Source organism: Stegostoma tigrinum, chromosome 16 (genome assembly GCF_030684315.1).
Source record: "Stegostoma tigrinum isolate sSteTig4 chromosome 16, sSteTig4.hap1, whole genome shotgun sequence".
Classification (NCBI taxonomy): Eukaryota; Metazoa; Chordata; class Chondrichthyes; order Orectolobiformes; family Stegostomatidae; genus Stegostoma; species Stegostoma tigrinum.
The window spans coordinates 26,893,346-26,905,128 of NC_081369.1; positions in this window are offsets into that span (position 1 = coordinate 26,893,346).

Here is an 11,783-nt window from a genome sequence, read left to right on the forward strand (position 1 = left end):
TCTAAGATGTTTCTTGTGGTTTTGTTATTTTGCAGTGTCTATTGAATCAGGACAGATTTCCTGGATTGGCTGTGACAGAGGAATGAAGAATGTGCTAGCCCTCATGATTACAAGTATAGTAGTTAGAATCCACTATTACTAATGGACAAAATTTCCTCACATATGTTCAGTTTTGCACTACTCAACTTGTTCTTAGTTTACTTAATTAGCATCACAGCAATGTCACAACAATACTATGAAGCATGTACTCACTGTAAAAAATTGATTTTATCTTCAAAATAGTTGCATACTGGTCACTCTTTCCAACGTATTATGAAAGATGTTTGTTTAACATATAGAACTGAGAGGAGAAAGTAATATACAAATGTTTTATGCTGAGTACGCACTGCACTGATGTGTCAGTTTAGATTATTTGTTCAAGTCATTAGAACAACTCCCTTTCTGTGCAAAATTGCCTGATAATGTTCATAGAATCAATCATAGAATCCCTACAGTGTGGAAACAAACCCTTTGGCCCAACAAGTCCACACTGAACCTCACAGCATCCCACCCAGGCCATTCCTGCATAACCCCCCTCATCTGCACATCCCTGAACACTATGGGCAATTTAGCAAAGCCAATCCACCCAACCTGCACATCTTTGGACAGTAGAAGGAAACCCAGGCAGACACGGTGAGAATGTGCAAACTTCACACAGATAGTCACCTGAGGGTGGGATCAAACCCGGATCCCTGGTTCTGTGAGGCAGCAAGCGCTAACCACTGTGCCGCCCCCTGAAATAGTGTAGACTCTAGTGATACCTGTTTAATACAAAAAGAATATTTTCCATACATTACATGTTGATCAAATTTCTGTATCACACCTTCTATAACTTTTCAGTAAAACACTCAAAGGAACAAAAGCAGTAATTTAGAATGTACAGTTAGTTATAAAATGAAAGCAGTAGATATGACACAGAAATCAAAATGTCTGTAATAATGGGATGACAACACTGATCAAACTTTTCTTTAAAGGGGAGAAATTCAAAGTTCTAATTTTTCCCCTCTCAACAATATAGTTAAACTCTGACCTCAATAAGACTTTGTACTCTTAAAGGAGGTTACTCCATTATAGGTAAAGATAAACGTTGTATAATTTCATTTTATAAAGGCAGGAATTTTGATACAGTAAAATTTGCCATGGCCTTACCAGACCACAAGGCTGCTCAGTCATTAGAGAGAGACAAGTGGTGTTGGTTTAATCTAAAGGTCACCATGCCTCAGGTGACAGGAGTGGTTGAGAAGGAGAGCCTTTATGATAACCTAAGCTGGTATAGGAATTGAACCCACATTGTTGGCAGTATTCGCATTGCGAACTAGCTGTCAAACAAACAGCCAACCAACATATACAGTATGAGTATGAAAAGTCTAGAGCTGATCATATTCAGTTATTAAATTATTAATACACAATCTAAATCATAACTGAAAATATTTAACAATTTTAAGACTATGTATTAGGAGGTAGCTATTTTGGTCAATTATTCTGTTACAACATCATGGGCTCTGATTTCTTTGATTTCTCTTGCTTTCTTTTCTCCAGATTTGACATGAGCCTGCCTTGTGACAAAAAGAAACAGTTCTTCAACACTCAGCAAAGAATGAAACTCTCATTTTCTACATGGCTCAAAAAATTGCTGTTTATTAGAGAAAATAAATTATTTCTTCAAACTGACCTCAGAAGGAGCTTTAAACATGCTACACTTTTCATTTTTAAACTATTTGCATGCCTCTATTGTCAAATATTTAATATTACCAGCCAATTTTCCAGACAATCTACACTATTTGCAGCTCAGCAGAAAACTATTACCAATGATTTCAGTCAACTGAATTTTGACACTGAGGATACTGCTTGTGACGTGAAATTTCACCCATCCTATCCATACCAGGAGGTGCTACACAACTGATATAAAAAAAAGCCAATGAGTTTAATTGAAGTCTAATGGATAGGTAACTAAATAAAAGTAAGTGTATTGAAAAACAAGATGATTTAAAATGACTTTCAGTTAAAATTGTATCATATATTAAGCACACATGGTCCTGAAGAAGGACATGACAACCGTTCTTGCCCACAAATTATTAAAGGGCAATACTGTCAGGACAAAGCACTACTCCAGCTAAGATTGAATAAAGAAAGACTCCACACAATTTTCATGAACTGAATTTGTTTGCAACATACAGCAAGAGCTGAACAGAGGTGGCACAAATCATTGACAGGGTTTTACTCTGTACTTTCAAGGCAAGGGGAGTTCTCAAATAAAAAGATTGGCAATCATTGAATTGTTCACCTTTATCCAACATCTCACATTGAAAGTGACTGAAACTCCATAAATAACAGTAAAGAATGACAATAGGTTGTTAATAACAGCAGAAAAAGAATCACTTGCTTCAATTTAAAACTGTAGTAAGTCTCTCTCAGGGATGTATTGAAGTGGCCCATGTACAATGAACTACCCAATACAGTGATTAATACTTTGCATGTAAGTAGGCCTCAGTTTAACTTGTCATTTGAAGGACAACATCTGATAAATGTAGAATAGGCTCAGGACTGCACTGAAAGATCAGCTCAGATTTTGTTCTGAAGTGCAGATGGAGCCTCCGACTTTCTGACTCAGGATGCCAGCAAATAGCCAAACAAAAATAAAATCATTTCTAATGAGGCAAACTCTAATTTTCTATAATAACCCCTTCAGCATTACATTTAGTTATAGTTACAATAATTTGTTTGTGTAAAACACAAACTAGAAAATTAGTATTTCTTAAAGGGTGCAAAAAGTGCTTGTGCTTAATGTAAAAATGTAGCTTCTAAGTCTTTTTTAAGGAATCAACTTTTACCTGAATATTATTTTGGAGAGGTTGAAATACCTGTTTCATTATCACAGTGCTGTTAACGTAGAGACTGCTCCTGCCAACACAACAACCCCTCTCCTAAAAGTACGGTAAGAGAAGCCGAAGGCATGCGTGCAGACACTAGGTGCTAATGGCCTCCTACAGTCCTATGGTGTTTTAAGATTCTATCAAGTAGGTTTGCATCAGGGTGAACTTAGCTTCAGCGGTAAGTTTGGATTTTGAGGCCGTAAGTTAGGGTTAGTTTTTACACAAGATTGAGCATTACTTGAGTACATACAGTAAAATGTGTTTCGAACATTCAGATGATATAACTATAACGATCTATCAAATTTTAATACCTATTAATAAAAGTTGCATATTCTTGGTATCTCTTTCCATTTCAGAGGCATTTTTAAGCAAGGTGGAGATATAGGCCATTCCTGTTCCCAGATTTCAGAGTTGCTCCAAAATCTTTACCAGATAAGCGATCATGTACTTTCTTAAAACTGTATCTTAATGACTGGTGGCATTTTTCCCAAGAGCAGAATTAAAAGGCTTGGTTAGCCATTTGAAAATCAAATCAGAAGTTCCTTTCTGATTTTTTTTTGTAGCTTGGTGATTTACATACAAGCATTTGTGGAGTAATAAACCTTTATTTCTCAAACACCGTTTGATTTTAGCAGCATTTAGTAATTAGAATTTCTGGATCTTCAATGCTTCTTGTGCTATTACGAAATGTGGGTATGTTTCTCAACTATCCACGAAGTTGAGTGGAACAGTACTGCATTTTAGTGATATAACCAGTTAGTCCATATTTCCTCTCTGCCTACCCCTCATCACTACCTAGCACCAATATAGGTTTGCTTAGTCATTAAATGTTTGTTATCTGCTTAAGCTAAAATCAGAATGAAAACCCATGTCTGAAAATGATTTATTTTCAAAATCTGAAAAAGCTGTAATCTCTCAAGGTTGTAATGGATCCAGATAGAGGATGATTGTTGATGATGGTTCAGTGCAGTCCACTTGAAATCAGTTTCCATTAATCAAAGTATATACTCAACAAAGCCACATGTGAAAAGCAACTGTGCAAAAACAAGTAGAACATAGAATATAAAACAATACAGCGCAGAACAGGCCCTTCGGCCCTCGATGTTGCGCCGACCTGTGAACTAATCTAAGCACCCCCCCACCCCACACTATCCCATCATTATGCATATGCTTATCCAAGGACTGCTTAAATGCCTCTAATGTGGCTGAGTTAACTACATTGGCAGTCAGGGGGTTCCACGCCCTTACCACTCTGAGTAAAGAACCTCTCTCTGACATCTGTCTCAAATCTATCACCCCTCAATTTGTAGCTATGCCCCCTTGTACAAACTGAAGTCATCATCCTCGGAAAAAGACTCTTACTGACAACCCTATCTAATCCTCTGATCATCTTGTATGTCTCTATTAAATCCCGTCTTAGCCTCCTTCTCTCCAATGAGAACAGACCCAAGTCCCTCAGCCTTTCTTTATAGGGTCTGCGCTCCAGACCAGGCAACATCCTGGTAAATCTCCTCTGCACCTTTTCCAATGCTTCCACATCCTTCCCGTAATGAGGCGATCAGAACTGCACGCAATATCCCAAATGGGGCCGCACTAGTGTTTTGTACAATTGCATCATGACATCACGGCTCCGGAACGCAATCCCTCTACCAATAAAACCTAACACACAGTAAGTCTTCTTAACAGCACTATCAACCTGGGTGGCAACTTTCAGGGATCTATGTACATGGACACCAAGATCCCTCTGCACATCTACACTACCAAGAATCTTTCCATTGACCAGTATTTTGCCTTCCTATTATTCCTCCCAAAGTGAATCACCTCATATTTATCTGTATCAAACTCCATTTGCCACCTTTTGGCCCAATTCTGCAGTTTATCCAAGTCTCCCTGCAACCTGCAACATTCTTCCACACTGTCCACCACTCCACCGACTTTAGTGTCATCTGCAAACTTACTAACCCATCCACCTATGCCTGCGTCCAAGTCATTTATAAAAGTGATAAACAGCAGTGGTCCCAAAATAGATCCTTGAGGCATACCACTAGAGATCGGACTCCAGGCTGAATATGGAAGAAAATGCAGCAATTTGAGAAGGTCAAGAGTAAAATCACAGGGGGAGAAGAAAAGATAAAAGGGAAAGTTGATACATTTGGGGCAGCACGTGATTAGCTGTGCTGCCTCACCACGCCAGGGACCCGGGTTCAATTCCACCCTTCGGCGACTGTCTATGTGGAGTTTGCACATTCTTCCCATGACTGCATGGGTTTTCTCCATGTGCTCTAGTTTCCTCCCACAGTCCAAAGTGTAGCTTAGGTGGGTTATAGGGGAATGGGTGTGGGAGGGATGTTCCAAGGGTTGGTGTGAATTTGTTGGGCCGAAGGGCCTGTTTCCACTCTGTGGGGATTCTATGATTCTATTCTATGACTAAGTAAAGGCATATAGAACACCAGTCTGTCACCCTTACCCAGGTAATCTTGTAGCAGTATGTCAGTGGTATCCCTATTGACAAAAGGAAAAGTAATTCAATGACAAAGATGAACAAGGTGCAAAAAGCCCAAGATAATAAAACGTGAAGCAGGCCCAGCAGCATCCCAGGAGCACAAAAGCTGATGTTTCGGGCTTAGACCCTTCATCAGTGCTCCTGGGATGCTGCTGGGCCTGCTGTGTTCATCTAGCCTCACATTTTATTATCTTGGATTCTCCAGCATCTGCAGTTCCCATTATCACTAGTGCAAAAAGCCCAAAACAGTTTAAAGAAATTCGGGTTTGACTCTAATCAGAATTCAGCTGTCTTTCTCATTGGCGTTTCAGACAGAAAGCACCAACCTGAAACAGCTGCATGCTGATTAGGCATGGGTTTGTGGTTTTTGGAGGCAATGCTTTCCATTAACACTCCAAGAACAACAAGTCGAATTGAATCACACCTTAAAACTGTGATAAACCATCCCTTTATCCTGATAGTAATCGGCCCTCATTTGGGTTGCAATGAAAGTTTACCTGTCACAATATTACTTAACTTTAAATCAATTAGAGTATCAGTCATCTGCCTCCATGAATTATGCAATCAATTATTCAAATTACTAGTGTTGTCACCCAGCAGGTATGTAAAGGCGGCTGGTTAGAAGAGGTGTGGTATTTCACTGGAAGAGGCCAGTTTCTGTACTTTCTGGAATTCAGCTTGCTTTTCATAGACATGAATAATTCTAAAAAAAATGACGGCATTGACCAAGTCAACATCTTAAATTAAATAAATACAAACCAGTAACACCAGCAAAATCAGTGAATGACAAATATTGTTTAAAAATGCTGACTACATTTCGGAACTGGTAGGCATAAAGTAGATGGATTTTGGATTAGTACCAAGTTTTGCATCACGTAACGTACAGCACCAATCTTCTCTTGCAGTGATACTGCACTTCTCTAAATAACTTCTCTATCATTGCACAATGGAACAACAAAAGTTGTCCCACCTGAACCTTTAAGATATATTAACAGCATTAAAAGCAACATGTGACCTGGTGGAGATTAGGAAAGTCTTTCAAATGCTGGAATGTGTGACAAAGCATTATCAGGAGCCTATTAAAACGACAATTATTTTTCCCAAAACTGTTATCACAATGTTAAAAGCATTCTGTACTCCCAGATTTTTTACGACTTCTAGCATTAAAATCCATGACTGACTATTTGAATGGTTTTGACCTGAAAATACTAGAACAGAAAGAAATGGTTTTGTTCCTTTTTGCTTTGTATAAAAATAACTTCAAACTAGTCCTTCTTGTTTACTTTTCCCAACATCAATGAAACCACAGGACCCCAGCCTGAACAAAAAAGAAGAGTAACGATTCCTCCTTTGCTATTCAGTGACATCATTTGAGCTGTGTATTTTAACAAGAGGATATTAGAGCTCTTGTCCAGGGAAGGTAATGAGGTCTAGCTCTGAAGTACTACTAGATTAGAATGAAATACGAACCCTATTACACTATGTTGCTGCAATTATTATCAGTAAGTTGCAATATAAATATGCAAATTATTTTGCTTGAACTTTAACATTTTCTGTAGAGGCTATTCATCTCCTTAAAGTATTACTTAAATCAGTAAAGAGTATTCATACATCATTGCCTGCCATTTGGAGAACAATATTAATCAATTTCCACATTGCAATGATGCTGAAGAGCTGTAATCTGCACCTCTGCAGTGACACAGCCGAAACAATGGTACTGAGCCGGTCCAAGGAATCACGTGGTAATACAGTCGAACATGGTATTTAATAGAGTTCCGAGCATATCAAGGAAGTTCAAGATAACAATCATGCAGGCAACATTATTATTCTATATATGGTATCACAAAAACATTTTTGGAAATATAAAGGAACTGAATCAAAATGATAAGTAATCATAACAAATGAAGATTGCTTTTCTAGCTAAAATGTACTATTTTTCTAGTTTAATCAATTTGAAAGAAGATAAATACCTTTAGGCTTTCATTTAATCTAAATCAAGTAGTAAGAGATCTTCAGATAACTCTGCCAAACTGCAAACCCAAATTAAAGCCACAATCTTAATCAACATGTAGATTCAATGGCACTAACTATCACCAGAGTGAAGAATGTGTTAAAGAGCAGAAACTAGTTTCTGCGTGGAAACTGAAACAGCAACTAAAATACAGGGTTTTAAATAAAACTATTTACTGTAATATCACATTTTGTATGTAGGGGAAATGGTGATTTTACTAGATTCTATCCCGTAGAATTACAAATAAAGATTTCTCATATTCAACAAAATAGAAGATTCTATCGGTGGGTTTATATTCCTTGTTCATGAAACAGTTCAAAAATGATGAATTTGAACACCTGTTTATGGAAAGTCTAAATTCCTCGGACCAATAGCCGTTGCTAGTATTCGAAACAAGGAAGACGAATTATGCTCCATTCTTTTCTCTGAATTGAGAGGCTTTCGATGGACCCAAAACCTTATTGCACTTTTTCACTTCAGGATTTTTAATGGAAATGATGAGCTGAAAATTGGAGTCAGTGGAGAAGGGAGAATGCTCACCACAAGCCTCAAAGAAAACAGGTCATGAAGAAGATAATGACCTTTATGGATTTCCTCTCGATGGATTGAATCAAGTACCAAATCAAGAGGATCTATATCCATCCAGCAACCATTGTTGTCATGCAGCAAATCACTTTCAAGCATTCTCACAGACAGCAAATAAGAATGTAAAAGCAGCTGAATTCTCTCATATTTAAGGTAAATTTAACTGATGACAAAATAAGTGATTGGGACAATGTATAAGATTAATGAAAAAGCTCAAATATCTTAAATAAACCTTTTAAAAAGTTATCTTGAGAATGCAGATTTTTTTAAACACAATTTGCTGTTTCACAAATGTAATTTTATTTTTAGGCCCAATGAAACTGGTTGTCAGCAATTATAAATATAGCATATTATTTGAAAGTAGACTCAAGAAAACAGAATGGAACATATTTACCCTTCGACGTCTTATTCAGTGTATAATCTTTCAAGGATTTTTTTTATAGTAAAAATCACCAGTGTTAAGCATAAAAGTTGTCATTAGTTCAGTGATTCCTACTTGACTTGGAGAACTTCAATGACGACAATTTAACAATTTTCATATTTAACTATACATGTCCAGACTCTAGAAGTTGCTACCAGTTTCAGACAAGTAATGAAAGCAAACATTGGATGATAAATATTCCTGCAAAATTTGAGCCAAAATGGTCTTCACTAATGCATTCAACGCACACTAAAACAACGGTAGCTTTGACATGAACTAGAATTGCTACTTTTTGTCAAATCTACAACTAAACAAGGATGTTTTAGGATCCAGATAGCAGATGAGCTGGCTTTAGCTTTAAGGTTTTTGTTGTGATAATGAAAATGTTTAAGAGATTAAAGTATGTACCTCCACACCATCAAGTGCAGAAATAAGTAAGGAAAATAAGATTTGACGTTGACTAGTTTAAGCATTTGAAATTCTGCAAAGCCTTCTCAATGAAAAAAAAGAAACAGAGCAACAAAATACAATTTAAGATAGATTTATATCCCAGATGAACTGAAAGCATTGAAATGTGCTTAAAAATACTTCAGACTATCTAAATAGTTTTGGATGGAGCTGAGTAGGCTCCAGGGCAGCTGAACACATAATCCCATTTATTACAAGCAGTCTGGTAATAATTATTACATCAGGCATATCCCAGTCATACCTTCCTTTGGCAGTAAACCTTGTTATGTTTAGACAGATGCAGCTTATGGAGTTTTGATTATCAGTGTCAAATCATCCAGATGCAGCCAATTGATCATTGTAAAACAGTAATACTATTCACTCTGTCAAAGAGAAAGCATTTTCTCATTCATGCTGCTTTTATTTTACAAGTCATTAACATTTTGTTGAAAGAAAGTCAGGAATAGTACAAGAATAGATTTTAAGTGATCGCATTTAGAGTGAGAATAGTGAAAATGTTGTGATTATTAAATGAACATATTTGCATGATGCCACAAACGATTGCACACAAGCTACATTCCAATCAGTACCAAAGGTAATGCAAAGATATTTTAATACATTAATTTCTGAGATAGGCAATTTACATTGAAAGAAATATTGGAGAAACACTATTCACCTATAAAAGGAGGAATTTCACCAGAAAAATCTCAGGTAATTTGAACTTTATAGTGGAAAAGGGGGGACAGCAAAAATCAGAAGCCCATTTTATACCCCTCCCCAACGTCATTTCCATTACATCGCAACCACTTTCAGTAATGAGAAAATGACTAATTAAGTTGCTTTGAATTGTTTGCTAAGGGCTAAACATTGGCCAGGACACTAGAGAATTTCCCCCTGAACTTCTCAAAACCTGCTGTGAGAGATTTTATACTACCTGAATAGTGTTTTGAGAAAGGCTAGAGGAGTGCACCATCGCTTTAGTCCCACTACTCCAGGGGTCACAACTGCTATGATCCCAGGTGATATTTCACTGGACAAGCCAGTTCCCAGACTGAAACTTGTAATGTTAAACACAAAATATGATCTTTTTAGTTTTAACAAGCTGGTCTTTCACTGAAGAATGAATACACAATGCTATTAATTCAATTTGAACAATAAAAACAGAGACTTGTAACACAAAAGAATTGAAGATTAAAAAAAACAAAATATTTACATATAACACCGGTTTAAATATTTAGAAACAACCAGTAAAGTAAAATCTCATTAATCCCAAAAGCACTCCTTTATAAGGCTTACACCAGACAGAATTCCCTTCTCTTTCTTATCTATGGGGTTTAATTTAACCCTAACTTCAATTACCCATCTTGAGAATCTGACAGCTTCTTCCTGAAGCCTTCACACAACTGAGCTTGGTCTCATTCAACTTGAAATAAATCCTTCAAGGGTGTCACCAAACACTTCTGGTCTAGAACTTTCTTACACTAAAATTACATATTTCTCAACAGTTTTAAATAACCACCTTTCATCGATGGTAACAATTGAACGCTATTTCCGAGCTGTGTTTCCTTTTGGTCCAGATAAAATTAATTTTGCTCACTCATGCACCAAATTCTCATTAGCCTCCATGAAAACTCGCTCAGACTACTGTTTTTAAAAGTAAATCACTATGGCTATGTAAATGCTTACAAGTTGATTATTGAATCCACTCAGACACAGCGACAAAGCCACATGCCATTAACTCAAACTCTAAAATAAATGACATTAAAATATAAATAAATCACAGAGCTTGCATTGCATAACATATATTTAAAAAACATTGTTTCTAATATTAAAATAATCAATTAAATATATTATCTAAATCAGGATTTAAACCAGGATAAAAACCAATGTCATTAGAAGCACAGCAGCAGGAATAGAGCACTCAGCTCCTGAACCCGGCCTGCCATTCTAGATCCTGGCTGATCACCTCCTCCAATGCTATACACTCACATGATCCCTATATCCCAAGATCATAGTAAATAGATATCTAAAAAAAAACTATTCTGAACTTAGTTAATGACTGAGCTTCCACAGCACACAGGGGCAGGGAATTCCAAAGATTCATCACCCTCTGAGGGAAGAAGTTCCTTCTATTTCAGTATTAAATGGCTTTCTAGTTATTCTCTATCCCCTGGTTGTAGACACCACAACCGGAGGAAAGATTTTTTCTGCATCTACTCTGTCTATGCCTTTAAAAATGTTGCAGTTTCTGCGAGACCAGTGCTTATTCTTCTAATGTCCAGAAAATACATGCTCGGACTCCTCACAGGACAGTTCCACCATCCCAGGAGATGAGAAAGCAGAAAGTAAAATTACTCACAAGTCAGCTTCAATTAATCTAATTCTTTGCAAACAGACACTTAGCAACAATCAGCTTACAATTTTTTCCGCAATGTCACTATTTGATTCTTATCAAGCCGGGCAGTCACGACTGTAACTCTCTGCAGCCCCACAGAAAAATAAACACATTTATACTTCCATGTTACCAACTGTGTATCAGTACAAATGTTTAATCTTCTAAATAACCTAAAAGACCCATGAAAACACACACTTCAGGAGAAGAAAATGGATATCTCTTAACACTCTAGATATTTCCACAAAATTTGAAATAAATAATTTCTTCCACGATTCTTCAAAGCCTAAGCTCTCCAGGCAATAACAATATATGAAACATTTTCCTTAGAATAGGCAAGTAATGCATCAATTTAATTTCTCTTTCAATAGATGTCTTATCCAATTGTACAGCATTTCCTAGGTGCTGCAATGTTGAGAGAGATGAGAATATGTGTTGAAATCCTAGACTGGAGTTCCAACACAGGAACCTCTGACTTGACAGCAAGAGTGCTACTCTGGGCCCAAATTGAT